The sequence below is a fragment of the Pavona decussata genome, unplaced genomic scaffold, assembly GCF_977016875.1.
Source record: "Pavona decussata unplaced genomic scaffold, jaPavDecu1.1 SCAFFOLD_84, whole genome shotgun sequence".
Lineage (NCBI taxonomy): Eukaryota > Metazoa > Cnidaria > Anthozoa > Scleractinia > Agariciidae > Pavona > Pavona decussata.
This window is the reverse complement of record NW_028145502.1, coordinates 4,170,738-4,177,741: the sequence shown is the minus strand read 5'-3', so window position 1 is coordinate 4,177,741 and position 7,004 is coordinate 4,170,738. Positions and strand designations below refer to the sequence as shown.

Here is a 7,004-nt window from a genome sequence, read left to right as displayed (position 1 = left end):
CACGCTCTGGACAATCACATTTGCTACTAGCCAATGAAAACGCGCAGCTGACAACACATGAACCAATCAAAATTTGCGTTATAAAAGTCAAAATCAAGTTAAAATTTGTGGCAAGCGTCAGCGAGCCCCGTGTGGATGACGGCGATTTCAGCTTTGAATTCTCGTAAATCTTACAGAAAAATACCGAATATTCAGTGAAAACTAGAAGAAATGTTCAAAATATACGATTCTGTAAGGAAAGAACTTCAAGAAGAGGAGTTTATCTAAGCTGAAAATCAATGTCACTGCATGGTCGCTCTTGAAAGTTACGTGAACTTGCCCGATGTGACAGCCTGAGATGTGAAGTTTTGCTGTTTAGGAATCATAGCAGAAGCAGCGGATCCAGACTGTGAATTCGAAGTTGTTGCTGGTAATAGTAATTGTAACAGTATATTATTACGCTGAGAAAGTCTCAGAGAAAATACATTTTATACAAATTTGACAGCCAAAACACGGCAACCGGCCGTACAAAGTTTGATTTGAAACATTTATTGTCTGTAGCATATATTTTTTGTTCGTTTTCGTGTACATTTTTTGAATAAAGAATGTCTTTTAGAGAATTTTATTGTGGTACTCAGGTGCAAAAATTACCGTAAAAAACGATTACTGCGTATTTGTTGAATATTTTGTCGTCTTCACTTAAGCTCCCTCGACGAGGTCGTCTAGCGAGGCAGGCAAAGCGCTGTGGTTCTTTTTTCTTTTGCTTTTTTCCCCTCGGGTTCAGGGGGGAGGAGATAGGCAAACCCCGATCAAAATTTTGGGAAATTTTTCACTATTTCCTTTAATAACAGTTGTACTTGAAATTACTTTGCGGGTCTTGCGAAAACTTTGAAATGTTTTCAAATTGTGCCGGGAGACACAGAAAGCTTGACGTCACAACCGTGTTTACATACTCTCATCTAAACACACCTATCGACCAATGAGGGCGTGCGTACTATCTCAAATATTTTATAAAAAAAAATTTGACGCCGCGGAAACTAACATGTAATGAAATGATCAAGATTTAGTGGTATTCCTGTTGGTCGCCATAACACACTTCTTCCACATGGCCTGAATATTCGCGAAGAAATTTACTAGCTTTTTTTTCTTTTTTTTTTTTTTGTTATTATTATTTCATTTGCTCTATCTTTTATACTGTCAATCACTTTAGTTTTACGTAGTTCCGTTATTGCGCAAATACTTGTAATATAAGCGCAAGTTCCAATGCAAATTCTCATTGTACCTGAAGAAGGCAATATAGTACGCTCTAAAACGTATTTCTACGTTGTATCGGTCTCTGCTTCTCTTAACAGAAGAAATTCCACTTCACTTGAACTTGCGATACTGGGGACAGCCTCCAAAGTTTCGCTGATAAGTCTGATAATGCTAGGTTTGAAGTTTCCACAACTTTTCTGTTTGTTTAGTTCTATGAGCGTTTTTAGGGTTTTCGTATGCTAAGAATTATAGGTAAATCACGGCACCAGTCACCATCTTATTCGTTACGATGGATTTGATAGTCATGTACACTACATCCCTACTTTTATATCAATTTCTTGTTCTTTCTTTTTTCTAATGATTTATTGTGATGATTCAGTAATTACAAAAGAAAGCGGTGCTGTCTTGTATTTGACTGCCTTAAAGGAACTGCATGTTCTCCATTTATTTTCAAAGATTGAATCATAACGCTTTAAACAATAGAAACATTGGGAAACCAGCAAAGCTGCCCAAGGTCAAACTGGATTTTGGGCGCCGTTGTTTTTATTTTTTAGGTGCCTCGATATTTAATTCATTGTCTTTAAGTTTAGAAACATTAATTCTAGAGTCAGTATAGGAAGCCTTGGACGATTGTTACCTGTAAATTTTTACTGTAGTTCTAACTTCTTTTATTGTAACTTTTTACTGTTGTTCTAGTGCATATTTTGCTTTTACATATTTTAGTTATTCTTATTTGTAAGCTTTTCAATTCTTAGTCAACAGGACCCCGTTGATAACAGTACTGTATACTGAAGGGTTATCCTGTATAAATATTCCATTATTATTATTATTATTATTATTATTATTATTATTAGTAGTAGTAGTAGTAGTAGTAGTAGTAGTAGTAGTAGTAGTAGTAGTAGTAGTAGTAGTAGTAGTAGTAGTAGTAGTAGTAGTAGTAGTATTCAGAGACATGCAAAAATTAACGATAAAAACCGACGTTTCGGTGTCTTCATGACGTCATTGTCAAGGAGAAATAAAAAAATTACAGAGTCTGCGGTAAGGTGTAACAATAAATTAGCATATAGTGTTTAAGGCTAATTAAGTAAATACTTTTGCGCGAATAGAGTCAATAAGGCCAACTTCTTCAGTTCGACGGGGCTCTTTACGAACAGACGGATGGCGTTGCTATGGGGTCCCCTCTCGGGCCCCTATTAGCTAACGTCTTCATGTCATCCATCGAAGATACCCTTGAGCGGCAAGGAAAACTGCCATCCTTTTACCGTCGATATGTCGATGATACGCTCACTGTAATGCCTGATTTAGCAACAGCAACTACTTTCCTGCATACCCTCAACAGTGCCCACACTTCGGTCAAATTCACCATGGAGGTGGAAAAGAACGGCAAGCTACCTTTCCTTGGCACCGAGCTACTCAACCATGCACCGCGGATTGAAACCAAGGTTTATGTGAAACCAACAAACACAGGTCTATTATTACACTATCACAGCCATGTAGACAATCGCTACAAACGGAGCTTACTGACAACAATGCTTGATCGCGCACACCGATTATCTTCCTCCTGGGCCTATTTCTCTGAAGAGTGTGATCGCCTAAAGAACGTTTTCGCACACCTTAAATACCCTGAATGCTTGATAAATTCGACCATTAACACCTTCCTACACTCAAGAATAGTTTACCAGCAGCCCCCACAGACGCCGAAAGAACCAAGAGCCATTGTTCGTGTAGTCATACCGTTGAAAGACCAGGAATCGGCAAATTATGTTAAAAAAAAACTTAAGGATCTCAGCATAAAGGTGCAGACAACTGTCCAGCCAGTATTCGTTAGCCGCAAAATTGAGCAAGATCTAAAAGTGCGCGAAACCAAGCCACAGATCGTCAACCAACAACGCGTCGTTTATCATTTTCAATGTGACCTTTGTGATGCGGGTTATGTAGGCTATACGCGCGGACACTTACACACACGTGTGGATGGACATAAAACAGAAAGCATCTTCAGTGTATAAACACTACCACGAACAGCATGGCGAAGTCCCGAAAGACCTACTGAGGCGTTTTAGCATTCTGAAAAAGTGTAGAAATAAGTTCGATTGTTTGGTTAACGAAATGCTTTTCATCAGAGACCTAAAACCCACTCTGAACGTGCAAAACGACTCTATTCGCGCAAAAGTATTTACTTGATTAGCCTTAAACACTATATGCTAATTTATTGTTACACCTTGCCGCAGACTCTGTAATTTTTTTTATTTCTCCTTGACAATGGCGTCATGAAGACACCGAAACGTCGGTTTTTATCGTTAATTTTTTGCATGTCTCTGCATTACCAAATCTTTATTGATAAGATTATTATTATTATTATTATTATTATTATTATTATTATTATTATTATTATTATTATTACTATCGACGCTTTTTAAACTATTGAAAGTGAGAAATGAAGTAGGAAATAGAGCAGAGGAGAGAAGAAGAATATCGCGTTGTATTTTTAGGCTGGATAATGCAATGTAAACTGAGAATGTCTTGAGTTGTTATCCATTTCACGATATAAATAGTGTGCAAAAATTGATTTCAATTATGTTATTGAATTTTATTGCATGCAATCATACTTGTACAGTACGCTTAGAGTCATGTTGATTGTAAAATTTATTTTATTATTTGTTATTCAATAAAATTATTATTATTATTATTATTATTATTTATTATTATTTTTTATTATTATTACTGTTGACAAGACAGCACCATTTTCCCGCGTATTACTAAATGGCACTTGTAACGGACTTCAGTTTTTGTGGCCGCTTACAACAATAATTCAAAATTTTTAAAGAACTTTTTGAACAATTTGAATTTGATGTTTATGAAGGACGTGCATGCCAAGAAAGTCAACCGTGGTTGATGCGTTAAGTTTATAAAAATGAACAAAGAATGTTAACGAATAAAATTTAGGGAAAAAAAGGTTTTTATCAAGTAGTCTCCCTCGCAGAAGCTTTTTTGGCTCGTCACGCAATCTTTCCTCCCCAACGGACGCTAATCATCAAGATCGAAACGTTTAGTATCCATTAGATAACTTTTTTAACATAGATTTTATTCATGTTTAACCAGCTTATTTGTATACTTAAAAACGTTCAATTTGCCTTTTTTTCCAATCGTGATACTAAAAATAGGTCACATGACCCCTATTTAAAGTGATTTCCGCGAAATAAAAATTGTCATGAAATTTTTCCCACACTTTCTCTGATTATTTACTACTATATCTGATTTTGAAAAAATGCAATAAAAAAGATAGGTTACCGTGTCCGCGAAAGAGTTACGATCCACTCAAGTTACCCCATAATTGCTCGCAATATTCGCTTTCAAACATGAGTCTATTTGATCAGTTATTGTCATGTCTGGTGGTAACAGAAATTACATAGTTGAAGTAGAACTTAGAAAAACTTAGATAAAATGAGGTAAAAAAGATGGGTCATCATGCTCGTTTAGGAGAAAATTACAACTTAAGAATTAGCTGAGCTTAGCATCAAGGAACCGCATCACGTTTTCAACTTGTGCGCGCGCTAATGACCGAAAACTTATGCGCAGTGAGAATGCGCAATGCAATTCAATGGCATCACCTTAACAAATTGTCAAAACATAATCCATTTGGCCGTACTATGATAACGCACAGATGACGTCAAAACGTAGTAAGAACAAAAAGGTAAGCTATTAGCCGCAGGCGAGTAGTGTAACTGGTGTTCGTACCACGGTTTGACGTCCTCTGTACGTTATAGGGAGCTTAAGCAACGACGACGGCAATGGCGACGAAAACGTCACCTGAAAATATAACTTTATCTCATTTGTGCTACTTCGTAATTATTTCATCTCGCTCAACTTTTACAAAAATGACGAACTATCCAGGAATCAAATTGGTAGGAGTGGCGTACAAGTTAAGAAAGAAATTGAAAAATTCACGCTCGTCCATTAGCGTTCTCCACAAAACCTTAAATGTGGTCATTTCACGTTCTTGTTTTTCAGAGGACGGCAATGAACTGTACCACAAACGGCCAAAGGAAATCTGTTTGTTTATTTTACATGGTTTTGATATTGGTTACCCCGCAAAAAATTAGGAATGTTTTCAAGAGTCGTCGTAGAGATGTTTTGCATGAAGATTGATGGCAAATTGGTTTTTACTGTGTCATTTATGATTTACAATAAGAAAGCACGCGTATTGGCTAATGTGAGATTAACAAGACTTACGTTGGGCTAACAAATTGTCACTGACCTTATTTTTGCCAAATTTTACGAGGAGGAAATACGAAAGCCTTTAGTGGTTTATGACTTCATTTGTACGTCGATAATTTAGTCACAAACTCCTCTAGACTGATCGAAACGCGAGTTGTATAAAACGTATTAAAACACAAAAAATGCTTTCTATTTCTAACATGTTACATAATGCCATCAGATCATAGTCAATATTTGGTAGATATCTTACAACGACTCCTCCACCCTGGGCCTGTCACCTTGTCGCAGTGGTGGAGCTTGTGTGTCTCAGTGACCCCAAGAGCTATGCCGGTGGGGACTCAGTCCCTGGCGGGTGCAACCGTACCGGATTGGTCGAGGGACAGAGACCTGACAAAGGACAGCCCCTGGCCCTCCAGGTTGGGGGTTGGGCGTTAGGCTAATCACCTAACCTCGTAAAAAATGAATGATTACAGAAACCCTACACATAAGAGGCAATCTACCGAATCTTGGGGGCCGAGTGGCACACAACATGACGTTCCAGAGTGAAAGCCACATGGAAGCTCTGGAACCGAGGACGCCAATAGTGCACCCAAAAACACAGTTGAGGATAGGAAACTGGAACGTGAGAACCTTGTATGCACAAGGGAGGACAGCCCAAGCGGCGAAAGCAATGAGAGAGGCTAAGTTGCAGATAATGGGTATAAGTGAAAGCAGATGGTGTGGATCGGGGAAGTTCATTCTAAGTACAGGTGAGACATTACTGTACTCTGGCAGGGACGACGAAGTTCACCAACACGGCGTGGCCATCATGCTGAGCAAAGATGCGGCGGAAGCATTGACCGACTGGGCACCTGTCGATGGGGGAATAATCCGAGCCAGATTCCATTCTAGGCATGTCAAGTTAACATTGATCCATGTATATGCCCCCACCAATGACACTGACGAAGAGGCGAAAGATCATTGTTATGAGAAGCTCCAGGCAATAGTGGACAAAACACCGAAACACGACTTGCTGGTTATCACTGGTGATTTGAACGCAAAGGTTGGAAGCGATGTAGAGGGATATGAACGAGTAATGGGTAAGCATGGAGTCGGAATCAGGAACGACAATGGCGAGAAGCTATGCGATTTTTGCGGCATGAATGACCTGGTGATCACAGGTACGATATTTCCACATAAGGAGATCCATAAACAAACATGGATATCCCCTGATAGGCGCACCTGCAATCAGATTGACCATGTGTTAATCAACAGGAAATTTAGAACATCTGTGCTGGACACAAGAGCCATAAGATCAGCTGATATCGCCAGTGACCACCACCTGGTTTGTACCAAATTGAGGCTAATGCTATCGGCAGCTCCTAAAAGACGTGGAATTAGAAGGACAAGATATGATACTCAGAAGCTGGAGAGCGGCGAGTGTAGGAGGCAGTTTCGTTTGGAATTAAGGAACAGGTTTGAGATATTGCAGAGGGAGGAGCAGGAAGATGATGAAATAGATCAGCCAGAAGCCATGCTGGAGAAGGCAAACGACATCCTTGAAAAGACTTACAATA

At 38.8% G+C, this 7,004-nt stretch overlaps 1 pseudogene; it reads left to right on the top strand.

The window, feature by feature from the left end:
* Positions 1 to 2,355: 2,355 nt before the first annotated feature.
* Positions 2,356 to 3,570, top strand: LOC146475566 (uncharacterized; annotated as a pseudogene).
* The last annotated feature ends 3,434 nt before the right edge of the window (positions 3,571 to 7,004 follow it).